Source organism: Onychomys torridus, chromosome 10 (assembly GCF_903995425.1).
Source record: "Onychomys torridus chromosome 10, mOncTor1.1, whole genome shotgun sequence".
NCBI lineage: Eukaryota > Metazoa > Chordata > Mammalia > Rodentia > Cricetidae > Onychomys > Onychomys torridus.
This window is the reverse complement of record NC_050452.1, coordinates 67,795,668-67,809,540: the sequence shown is the minus strand read 5'-3', so window position 1 is coordinate 67,809,540 and position 13,873 is coordinate 67,795,668.

The window sequence follows — 13,873 nt, the reverse complement described above, 5'->3', positions numbered from 1 at the left end:
TTTTATGAATTGTATGAGCTGAATATCCCTCAACTAATTCATAGGCAGCAACTCTATCATAGTGGAATAGTATTTGGGGATAGGCCTCTGGCGGGTAATTAGCCCCTGTGGATGCAGTCATGATGAGATTCATCCCTTTCTGAGAGGGAATGTGAAAGATGACCCCTCCTCTTTTTTCTCTCTCTTCTATGTGTATGAATTTATCAAAAAATATTTATACACACTAAGGAGAGAGATAAATACCTAGTTTTTGGATTTTCTGGTTGCCAGAGTTAAACATTTTACTGGGAAACTGGACCAAGCATGTTCTCAACTTCCACCCACTTCACAGTGAGACTGGCTGCATGACACTCACTATACATGCCAACTTTCTGGCAAATGTTACATAACTTAGGCAAAAGGCTATTTATTGGGTTATATCAACTTCCGTGAGTCAGCACACAGGGAGAAATAGATACTAACACATTCCAGTGAGTGCCTGTGAGGTGGTGTGAATGAAAATGGCCTCCATACAGTCATACAGAGTGGTAATATTAGGAAGTGTGACCTTATTGGAGTAGGTCTTGACTTGTTGCAGGAAGTGTGTCACTGGGGGGTGGTCTTTGAGGTTTCAAATGTTCAAGCCAGGCTCAGGATCACACTCTCTTCATGCTGTCTGCTGATGCAGATATAGAACTCTTAACTACCTCTCCAACACCATGTCTGCTTGCATGTCCCCATACTTCCCACCATGATGACAATGGACTAAACTTCTAAACTGTAAGCCAGTCTCAATTAAACATTTAAACATTTTCCTTTATAAGAGTTGCTGTGGTTTCTTGGGCATATACCCAAGGAATGCTCAATCATAACACAAGGACACATGCTCAACTATGTTCATATCAGCATTATCCATAATAGCAAGAACCTGGAAACAACCTAGATGCCCCTCAACTGAAGAATGGATAAAGAAAATATGGCACATATACACAGTGGAGTACTACTCAGCAGAGAAAAACAATGACATCATGAGGTTTGCAAGCAAATGGATGGATCTAGAAAATATCATCTTGAGTGAGGTAACCCAGACTCAGAAGGACAAACATAGTATGTACTCACTCATAAGTGGATACTAAATGGGAGGGAAGGGATGGCCAGACTGTAACCAACCCACAACTCCAGAGAGGCTAGTGCTGTGGATATTGATCTGTATAAATAAAATGCTATTTGGCCAGTGGCCAGGCAGGAAGTATAGGCGGGACAAGAGAGAAGAGAATTCTGGGAGGTGGAAGGCTGGGGCAAAGAGATGCTGACAGCCATCGCCATGACAATGAAGATATAAAGGTACAGGTAAGCCACGAACCAAGTGGCAAAGTATAAATTGATAAAAATAGGTTAATTTAAGATAGAAGAACTAGATAACAAGAAGCCTGCCACGGCCATACAGTTTGTAAGCAATATAAATTTCTGTGTGTTTACTTGGTTGGTTCTGAGTGTCTATGGGCCTGGCCAGTGAGAGAGATTTGTCCTGATTATGGGCCAGGCAGGAAAACTCTAACTACAGGCTAGCTAATAGAAAAAGACCCTTAGAGGGACACATGGATGATCCTGTGAAGGAGAAGTGAATGAGATCTACATGAGTGGACTGGGTGTGGGGATGGCAGAGGGTGAAGAATAGGGGATGAGAACGTAAGGAAATGGAAGGGTCAAGCTGGAACAGGGACAGAATGGGAGGGCAGGGAGGAAGACACCACAATAAATGAGGACATCATGGGAATAGGAAGAGGCAGGGTGCTGGGGAGGCTCTCAGGAATCCACAAGGTTGACCCCACCTTGGTCTGCTGGCAGTAGTCCAGTGGGTGCCTGGACCAGTCTACTCTGGTGACCAGCCTAGCAAATAACCTAACTGTCATCATAGAGCCTTTGTCCAGTGACAGATGGAGGCAGATACAGAGATCCATGGCCAGGAACCAGGCTGAGCTCCAGGAATCCATCTGATGAGAGAGAGAGGAGAGATACTGCAGGCAAGGGACGTTGAGATAATGATGGGAGGACATGCAGAGATGACTGGCCACACTAGTGGAAGCCCGCAAACTGTGGACTGGTGGCTGTGGAGCCCCCATGGGACTGGACTAGGCCCTCTGGATATGGGAGACAGTTGTTTAGCTCGAACTATTTGAGGGATACCCAGGCAGAGGAATCAGGATCCATCCCTGGTGCATGGGCAGGCTTTTGAGAGCTTGGTGCCTGAGGTGTGGTGGGGAGGGGCTTGCCAAATCTTGGTGTGGTGGGGAGGGCCTTGGACCTGCCTAGGCCCAGTGTGCTGGGTTCTGCTGACTCCCCATGGGAAACCTCGATTTGGGGGATGTGGGGATGCAGGGTGGCTTGGGAAGGAGGGCTGTGGGGTTGGAGGAGAGAGGAGAGGGATCTGTGGATAGCATGTAGAATGAGTAGAAATTTTCTTAATGAAGAAAAATGGAAAAAAAAAAAAAAAGAATTGCTGTGGTCATGGTGTCTCTTCTTAGCAATAAAACCCTAACTAAGACAGCCTATAAAGGAGGTAGGGGAGAATGCTCAAGGTAATAGAAAAGTTACGTTGAAGTTTTCCAGACCTGCTTTAAATCCTTGCTCCATTATTTCCAAGTTTTTCGCCTTTTAAAGGGAGACTCAATATTTCTGGTACTCAGTTCTTGTCCTATTTTAAACTATTCTAAAACACTTATAATTAATTATATAAGATTGTCCATACTAATGCTTGCTGTGAGATGTTTGTATGCCTAATTCCTGAACTGTAGTTCTAATAGACATGACTATATTTAGCCACTGTTCCTTCAAGAATCCAATTAAAACAAGGTGATGTGGATAAGACTTAATTAAATATGACAAGCATGTTTACAGGATGCAGAAGCTATGTAAAGACAGAGGAAAAGGTGACCATCTCCATATCAAACAGAGAATCAAAGAGAAATTACCCCTGAAGTCATCTTCATTTCATAATTGAGAGAAATTCCTTTTGCCTCCATCACCCAGTCCATTTTCCTTTACTGTGTAACCCTTGGCAGCTAATAGAATATCATAAATAGATTACCATTTCAGTCATAGGTTTCCAGCATATGTTAGCTCTTTTTGTTTAAATAATAACATGCACAACACAGTATAAATAAAATAAATTGTAAAATACTAACATGTGATTAACTAGCTAGAAATGACTCTTTGCTTTAAAAACTCTTGATTCAATCCTCCTGAAATGAATTTCTTAAAATAGTCTTTCTCTTTTTTTCATTGAATATTAGTTTCAAAATATTTTCAGGGTGATGGAACATATTTTACCTTTTTTTGTTTTCCTTTCCCAATGTTTGGTGAAATCTCTAAAGCCAGAGCAAAGGCCCAATTGATGGAGAATGCATAGCTAAGCTCCTTTCGTCAGAAGATGCCAGTGTGGTTGTCAATAAGGTTGATGGATAGAGAACCCAGGCTGGTACAGAGACTGAAGGAGTTGTTCCAGGCAGGTCCAAAGGTATCAACAGTAAAACACTGCCTTTGAATACACAATTCAGAAGGCATGGTACTTGTTGAGACTCAGTTTGTACCATACTCTTGGCTAATCATACCTTCTTCACACCTAGTTCCCAACCCATCTTAAAGATCAGGCAAAACTACAGACCTACTTTTCATCATTCCTGACTGTGGCCAGTTACAACTGGATGAAATTCTTGTCATGTGGTTCAAAATATGTTCTTTTCAGCACCCAGGAGTGATAAAATGCACCCATGGTTCCCTGTGATGAACAACTCTATCCAATAACAGGAAACAGAACTAGACCTTAGACCTAGAGCCATGCATTCTCTTCTAAAAATTTCTCTTTTGAGGCAAATTATTGCAATTCCACATGTATGACCAGACTCATGTGAATCTGGATTGTATAAGGTTTAAACTCATAAAAAACAAGTTTCATATTGACATACATTTCTGTGATGAAAAAGTAAAGGGATTTTTTTCTTTCTTTCTACAATTACCCTTTTATTTTCAAAAGAATATTATTGGCACTAAATGAAAGTATATATGAAGAACTATACTTTTGTTTTTATTTTCATTTTAGTTAAAGTTATGGTTGATTAGATAATTGTAGACTTCTGAAATCTTAAGATTCTAATTGTGAGTCACTATTCTATTACCATCAGTATTTGTAGCTGTGGTCCATGTTCTAAGGGTCTTTAATTCTTAGTTACCTCTGTTGTAAAATTATGGCAAAGCACAGTGATATGTTTCATAAATAAATGAAAAAATAAGATAAAAATTCCTATACAATATCTTGTTCCATTGAAAGTTGGTGCTCGTTCATTGGCATTGCATTTCTGGGTTCCAATTTTGCAGAAGAAAACAGCTCTCCATTCTCTATGTCACATTTGTCTTTATCTTCTCCAGAGGAGACTCAAATACCACTGTGATCACCAACATTCTTTGGAGTGGATATTGGAAAATATGAACAGCTACTTTACGGATTCAAAATTGACCCCAAGAGACATTCCCGTATTTTGTTGTGTCATTTGGCTTCATCACATCCCAATTGCATTTCACTGCCTACCATGTTGGAAAGCAAAATGGAACAAGGAATAAATAAACTCTGATCCAAAGTATATACTGGAACTATTCACTCACTCATTCTAGGTAGCCCAAGGCTTCATCTTCTCTGTGCCAAAACCACTAGTCTCTTCAGACATGGCATCACGATGCTGCTCATTGCTACCAGGTATACACAATTAACCCAAGTCCATGAAAACGTGGCTTTGTCATTTTGTCTTTATCTGGTCCTGAATTTTGCATGTTGATGGCAAGCTTAAAAAGGAACAGCTTGACCAGAATTGTATTTCCATTTTTTTTATTTTTGTCTGTGTAATTCAGGAGAATCAATAATTTTACTTGTGTATATGTTAGGGTTTAATATTTACCAACAGTCTAATCATTTCCAAAATGGATTTAGCTCTGATATAGTAACTCAGAAGAATGAAGCAAGTTTCATAAATTTCAATATGATTAAAATAAAGGTCACATTTAAAGGAGGGGGGCATGAGCTGCAAATTAATGCAAGGTTTTAAATGCTTGGGGGATTAAAAATTTAAATTGCACAGCTCAATTTTGCTAATATTGAAATGCATAATTTGAAACACTGGCAGACTCAATAAAGAGGATTCAAATGAAATACAAAGTTTTAAAGTTTCATCCAACTGATTGTGAATATAAATCATTCAGGAAGCTCATTTTAAATACAGTTTTGGTTCCTTTCCCAAAGACTCTAATTCAACAAATTTGAGATAAAAATATTGTTGAAGAAAGATCCCAGATGTTTCTGATTATCATAATTGCAAATTAAGCTACCTTATACCCCCACTCTATCCATTCCTTCCCCCCTCCCTGGTTGCTAACATCATCATCCTTTTGACCATATATGCTGTTGTCTCAGAATCTTATAACAAGTTCTATCCTTCACCATATTTGAAGTTTCTAACATTAAATATCAAGCAGCCTGTGTACTCAGTGTCCAATGGTAACAATCAAAACTTATGTAAGAGGGGGCTTTATTTTTCCAAGATTAATGCAAGGGGGAAAGGAAAACATAGTGGATGACATTTCTTGATCTATTCAAACTTTACAGAAACAGAATGCTCAGATAAAGTTCAACATTTCCAATAGCCAGTCTTTTCTGGACCCTGTAACCCTATGACAGTTGCTGATCAGTACCATGCTCCTGAATTGGCCATTGATTTGTGTACACCAAGAATGGTATCATCAAGAGGATTGTAGTGGAGTCAAAGAGAGGTAGGGAGAAAAGTGAGTGTGATGAATTGTACTCCAAGAATGTGTGTACTGTTCCAAGAAAAAAAAAAGGCCAGAACTTTCCTTACTTTTCCTCTTCTTTTTCATAAAGGAAAAAAATCATTTGCTCAAGATACTAGTTTCTCACCATCTGGTCTTCTTGTAATAAGTCTGACTAGTTTAAGTGCTGAAAAAGAAAGAATATGGAGGAGCACCTCCTAGAAAGGTACTGTGTTCTCTGTTTCTGGTAAACTTAGTGAATCCAAGCCCATTGGGAGCATAGTGATCAGCCACTCTTACTCATAGATAGTTGGGTTATTAGCTTGACCACAACAGTAGCATTAGAAAACAAGATCCATGACTGAGACATCCTCAATCCATTTATCACTTTGCCTGAGTCACTGATGTGGCATATATTTGGTATTTGCTCTATGGTAAGGAGAAAGCATTAATTTAAAGTGTTTGAAGTTTTCATTGATGTAAACTTATTCATTATGGCCAATTTTTTAGTTACCAAAAAATATAGTAGCCATAGCATTGAGGTAAGATACCACACAAAACTACCTGCTCAGGGCTGGCACCTCCCAACGTGGTCTGGGCCCTCTTATGTCAATCATTAATCAAGAAAATACATCACATAATTGCTTATAAGCCAATCTAATGGAGGTGTTTTCTTGAGGAGCCCTCTTTCCTAGTGACTCTAGCTTATGTCAAATTGATAAAACCCTAACAAGCAGGCAGTATGTGTGTGTGTGTGTGTGTGTGTGTGTGTGTGTGTGTGTGTGTGTGTCTGTGTCTGTGTCTGTGTCTGTGTCTGTGTCTTTCTGTGTACAGACTGTTTTTCCACATGGACCATTTCACAGCTGAGGTCTTTATGAGAGCAGATGCCATTTGATTATATACAGGGAAATCAATTTTAGGGCTAAGTTGACACTGTTCTTGTATTCAGTCCCCAAAACTTCTTTCACAAGAGGATAAGAATGAAGGGTATGCCAAGATAAAAATTGACATGTGGACCAATTGAAGACCCAGATATTAATCTGCACACCTATGAACATATGATCATCAACAAAGAAGCCAAAACTGTACCATGGAAGAAAGAAAGCATCTTCAATAAATGGCACTGGAATAAGTGGATGTCAACATGCAGAAGATTGCAAATATATCCATATCTGTTATCATGCACAAAACTCAAGTCCAAGTGAATCAAGGACCTCAACATAAATCCAGTTACACTGAACTTGATAGAAGTAGGGAATAGTCTTGAATGTATTGGCACAGGAGACCACTTCCTAAATATAACACCAGTAGCACAGATACTGAGAGAAAAAATTAATAAATGGGACCTCCTAAAACTGAGAAGCTTTTGTAGAGCAAAGGACACAGTCAATAAGACAAAATGACAGCCTAAAGAATGGGAAAAGATCTTCACTAACCCCTCATCTGACAGAGGGCTGAGCTTCAAAATTTATAAAGAACTCAATAAGCTAGACTTCAAAATACTGAATAATCCAATTTTAAAAATGGGCTACAGATTTTAACAAAGAATTCTCAAGAGAAGAATCTCAAATGGCTAAAAGACATTTAAGGAATTGCTTAACATTCTTATTCATCAGGGAAATGCAAATCAAAACAACTCTAAGATACCATCTTACACCTGTCAGAATGGCTAAAATAGAAAACACTGAAGACAGCTTATGTTGGAGAGGATGTGGAGCAAGGGGAACACCCCTCCACTGTTGGTAGGAATGCAAACTTGTACAGCCACTCTGGAAATCAGTATGGTGGTTTCTCAGAAAATTGGGAATCAATCTTCCTCAAGACCCAGCTATACCACTCTTGGGAATATACCCAAAGAATGCTCAATCTTTGTTTTTTTGTTTGTTTGTTTGTTTTTGTTTTTGTTTTTTGTTGTTGTTTTTGTTCTGTTTTTTTGTTTGTTTGCCAGAGCTGGGGACTGAACCCAGGGCCTTGTGCTTGCTAGGCAAGCATTCTACCACTGAGCTAAATCCCCAACCACTCAATCTTACCACAAAGACACTTGCTCAACTATGTTCATGTCAGCATTATTTGTAATAGCAAGAACCTGGAAACAACCTAGATGCCCCTCAACTGAAGAGTGAATAAAGAAAATGTGGTACAAATACACTATGGAGTACTATTCAGCAGTAGAAAACAATGACATCATGAGGTTTGCAGGCAAATGGATGGAACTAGAAAATATCATCCTGAGTAAGGTAACCCAGATTAAGTAGGACAAACATGGTCTGTATTCACATATAAGTAGATACTAGATGTAGGGCAAGGGATGGACAGACTGCATCCCATGGCTTTGGAGAGGCTAGCTAACAGGAAAGGACCCTGGGAGGGACAAATTGATAACCCAGAGAAGTAGAAGTGGATGGGATCTACATGAGCGGGCTGGTGGGGGGGGGGGATGGAGCACAAGGAATGGGGGTGAGAACATTGGGAAATGGGAGGGTTGAGTTGGAGTGGGAATGGAGTGGGAGAGCAGGGAAGGAGACATTGTGATAGATGAAGACATCATGGGAGTAGGAGGAGGCAAGGTGCTGAGGAAGCTCTCAGGATTCCACAGGGATGACCTCCCCCCTTGGATTGCTGGCAGTAATCTGGCACTACTCTGGTGACCAGTCTAGTGAATGCCCTAATTGTCATCATAGAGCCTTTATCTAGTGACTGATGGAGGCAGACGCAAGGATCCATGGCAGGGGCACCAGGCTGAACTCCTGGATCCAGTCGACGGGAGCAAGAAGGGATTCTGTGGGCAGGGGATGTTGAGATCATGATGGGAAGATGTGCAGAGATGACAACCACACTGGTGGAGACCCATGAACTGTGGAATAGTGGCTGTGGAGCCCCCATAGGACTGGACTAGGCCCTCTGGATATGGGAGACAGTTGTTTAGCTCAAACTGTTTGAGGGATACCCAGGCAGAGGGATCAGGATCCATCCCTGGTGCATGGGCAGGCTTTGAGAGCTTGGTGCCTGAGGTGTAGCACCTTGCCAAACCTTGGTGTGGTGGGGAGGGGCTTGAACCTGCCTCAGCTCAGTGTGACTCCCCATGGAAGACCTTGATTTGGTGGATGTCGTGATGGGGTGTGCCTTGGGAGGGAGGGCTGGGGGGTGGCAGGAGGGAGGAGGTGGAATCTGTGGGTGATATGTAGAGTGAGTAGAAAAATTCCCAATAAGAAAAATGGGAAAAATAAAGAGTATGCCAAGAAAATAATAGCTTCCTATGATTGAGAACCATAAAAATATTATCATTGGTTCTGTACAGTTCATGAAATACAGATGTTCTTATCTCTATTTGAAGAATTGAAGAATTTGATGGACAACTGGGCATATACATGTATATTTCAGACCTCTGTTAGGAAATCATTAGATGTTCTCTATATAAAAGACTTACATAATTGATTTGTTGTTATCAATATCTACCATGAAGAATCAGTTTAACTGTGGTAGAGGTAAATGGAATAGGAGAGAAAGCATGGCCATTCACTCATCTTAATGAAGGCTGGTACAAGTGGGCAGGTGGCCAGAAGGAGGTTTTATTTCTCCTCTACCTCTATCTTATATTACAGTGAACCATAGTAGAGGATTTTCTATTCCAAGATGACTGTTAATTGTGCACAGAGCAATAATATGCCTATCTGAGTCCTTGCATAGAGAGCAGATAGACTTGTAAGTTCCTTTATCTAGTCTATGATGTTCAAGCATGAGGGAAGGTATATTTTTCACATTCATAATTGACTAAAATTGAAAAACATTTAATCTGATCTTCTCATTAATTCTTTCTGCTCCAGGTTGTTCCTGTGGGCACAACCATAGAAGAGTTTGTTGTTACATCATATAGAACATGTACATCATCTAAAACTTCAGAAACATGTGGTCAGGCACCAGGACTCCTACTAGAGTAAGGTGGCTCACCTCATCATGTAGGTTAATGTTAAGTACTCCTATAGCATCATCCAGTGAGCTGAAACAGGCATCCCACATGTGTATGCCTTTGCTCCCTTCATTTACTACAACTATTCTAGTTTTTACATTGTCTTTCAGGTACCATTCATTTTGCTCTTGAAAACAATTATAGAGCTTGCTGACTGGAAAAGGTTCTACACCACCTCATTTCCTAACTATGATCTCAAATAAAGATGGGGGAGAAGGAGTGAAGAAGTTCCAACTATGGTGTGAAATTCTCAAAGAGCAAAGAGTATTATTAAAAATTAAAATGTTCTGTCATAACAGTCAGTGATTGCTGTCTCTGGAGAGCTGTGGTTAAGGTTCATATTACTTCTGCCGATCTTAGAGTTTTAGTGATAGCACAGCGGGATTCTCTAGTGATGATCTCCACTTTCAAATATTGCCCTCCCAATATAGTCTGAAGTTGAATCTAAAGCTTTAAAGAGAGTAGTTAATTAATTATTCCATGCAAAAATCCCCTTGAATTCTGCTTATATTCTCAAATATATGTCTTTCCCAAGTTGCTAAGGTAATTGTATATATTGGAGGACTTTGTAATTAATGCTTAGGCTAATTACACTTTCTTAATGAATTCAGAACACTTGGTATTTTCAGTAGTCATTAATTGTAATGCAGCGTCTATAAAACAGCAACATAAGCACACAAAAAACAAAATGCCATGAAAGAACCAGTGAAATCCTCAGAGGCAATGAGGAAGTGCAGGTTTTTTCATGGCTTTAAGTGAAATAGTATTATGTGAGGAGAATTAGTTTTAGTATAAGTATGAAGTATATCATGGTATAGAATTTGTTCAATGCTAATTATTTTATTCAGATTGTTACAAATATTTTAAATAGATATTTTTATGTTTGTCTAATTATTAACAAAATGCATGCTTACTGCTAAAATTATGAAAACCATAATGAAATATAGGTAACATAAAAATCCCACATGACTATTTTGCCTTTCCACAAGGAAATAACAGTCACAATTTAGAATGATTAAAGCAGATTGTTCTGACTGTTATAAAGCATGTTTTTTGCCTTGATTTGCTTGAAAGTTCCTTTTCACCTTACAAGTTACTTTTTTGTGATTATGAGTGCTTTACCTGCAAGAATGTAAGTGCACCATGTTCATTTAGCACCTAAGGAGGCCAGAATAGAACAGCAGATTCTCTAGGAAGTGAAGTTACAGACAGCTGTGATGTGTCAGGGAGTGGGTCTAGGAACCAAACCCTGGTCCTGCACAGAAAGTGCTTTTCACAGCTGAGCCATCTTTGCAGCTCCTGAAAGTTCATTTTAAATATGCAACTTATTATTTTATTATTCATACTATTTGATTCATTTAGCTTAATAATAATTTAATTTCTACTTGTCTGTTTTCAAAATCTAGGTGAAATTATTTTTGTGAATCTAACCTAATCATTGTTAACACATGTACACTTGGGAATGAAGTTAACCTTTATTTTGAGTTGTGATTTTGAATATACAAGTTATTCTAGAAGTTTAGTAATTTCAATATTTTATATATGTATATATAAATCTCATATACTGTGCTATGATCATTTCCATTTAAAAATCTATCAAGAAACACTTCAAAATGCCAATAATCTCTATGTTAATTTCTGTAATTTTTGTTATTTTTAGGGACTTCCTTTATTCAAAAATGATTATTTTTAGAATATATTTAGGGGAGGCCTGGAGGCAGGAGGGAATGGGAGGGAAAAGGGGGGATCACATTGGGGGAGATGGAGCTTGAAGCTGAAGTTTTCCCTGATCCTGCCCAGCCCCACAGAGACTGAAGTGACAACAAGGGAGCCTGCACAGGACTGACCTAGGACCTCTGCATAAATGTTAACAGTTGTGTAGCTTGGTCTTCTTGAGGGAATCTTAACAGTGGGAGCAGGGGCAGTCTCTGACTCTTCTTTTTTATTTTTTTTCTTTATAAATGTTTTTATTCATTTCACATACCAATCACAGATCCCCCTCTCATCCCTCCTCCTGCTCCCTCCAGCCTTCCACCCCACAACTCATCCCCTATCCCCTCCTCTGAAAAGGTAAGGCCTCCCATGAGGAGTCAGCAAAGTCTGGTAAATTCAGTTGAGGAAGGTCCAAATAGCTCCTTCTGCATCAAGGCTGTGCAAAGTGTTCCATGATAGGTAATGGGCTCCAAAAAACCAGCTTATGCACCAGGGATAGACCCTGGTCCCACAGCCAGGGTCTCCTCAAACAGACACAGGGTCCCCTCAAACACAACTGTCTCACTTGTGTGGAAGGCCTAGTCCAGTTCCATGCAGGCTCCACAGCTGTTGGTCTAAAGTTCATGAGTTCCCGTGAGCTTGGTTCAGTTGTCTCTAGAATTCCTACATCATGATCTTGATACCCCTTACTCATAAAATCCTCTTCCTTCTCTTTTACTGAACTCCTGGGGCTCAGCCTGTTGCTTGGCTTTCAATCTTTGCATCTACTTCCATCAGTTACTGGATGAAGGCTCTATGATAACAGTTAGAATATTCACCAATATGATTACTGGGATAGGCCAATTCAGGCACCCTCTTCACTATTGTTAGTAATCTAAGCTGGGGTCATCCTTATAGATTCCTAGGAACTTCCCTAGCACCAGGTTTCTCCCTTACCCCATAATGTCTCCTCTATCAAGCTATCTCTTTCCTTGCTCTCACACTTCATCCTGTTCCACCTCAACCATCTTGTTCCTTTATGTTTTCATCCCCTATCCCCTATCCTCTATCTCCCCTACCCCAGGTTTACTCAGGAGATTTCATCTGTTTCCCCTTCCCAAGGCTATCTATCCATTGGAACCTCTTAGGGTCCTCACTGTAGCTTCTCTGGAGATGTTGGTTATAGTCTGTTTATCCTTTGCTTTATATCTAGTATCTACTTATGATTGAGTACATACAATATTTGTCTTTCTGAGTCTGGGTTACCTCACTCAGGATGATGTTTTCTAGTTTCATCCATTTGCCTACAAATTTCAAGATGTCATTGTTTTTCACAGCTGAGTAGTACTCCATTGTGCAAATACAGCACATTTTCTTTATCTATTCTTCAGCTGAGGGGCATCTAGATTGTTTCCAGTTTCTGGCTATTATGAATACTGCTGCTATGACCATAACTGAGCAAGTGTCCTTGTGGTATGATTGAACATTCCTTGGGTATATTGCTCAAGAGTGATATCATTGGGTCTTGAGGTAGATAGGTTTCTAATTTTCTGATAAAACACCATACATATTTTCAAAGTGGCTGTACAAGTTTGCAGTCCAACAGTGGATGAGTGTTCGCCTTGATCCACATCCTCTCCAACAGAGGCATGCTTTTTCTGAAGAGAAATTGAGGAGGAGTGCATTTGGGGCAGAGGGGAGATGGAGTTGAGGTACTGGGTAGAGAAGATGGAGGGAAAACCACAGTCATAATATAAAAATAACAAGAATTGTAAAAAATCAATTAAAATACATATTTATTCAACATTCTAATTTTGTATTGCAGACAATAAAATGAGACTGATCACTTCTTTATATGTAATAGTTTGTACGGTTTTATTTTCTTTTTTAACAGGATTTTGTAGATCTGTATTAATTCTTAAGGACCACATTTCAAGTGTATTTTGTTCCCTCCTATATGATCAAACAAACTCCTGAGAAACAGATTCATATGTCAATTAACTATACTTATAAGCAGAACACAAAATCACTATTGCCAGGAGACACTGGGGCATAAAAACTAACAAGAAATAAAGTTCTGGACAAGGCTCAACACTAGAAAAATGAAATAGCATGGTGGTACTTTTGCATGTTTGTGACTATTAGTCAATGGGCAGGCTGAGGTGCTCGTTATACAGTAGCTACTTTATGATAGAAAAAGATAGGATATTTTCATAAAGAACAAGTAGAAATACCTTGAAAGATACCATAGCTACTAAATATTGAGAAGAGAAGGATTAATGCATCAGATCCTGAGTGTAAGTCTGATTTTTTTTTTTTTTGCTAAGCCCCAACATATGCATATGTACCATAAATTTAAAGCAGTATACCTGAAATGAAGTGAGTTTTACTGACTATTAACTGTCTCAGAGGAAGAAGATT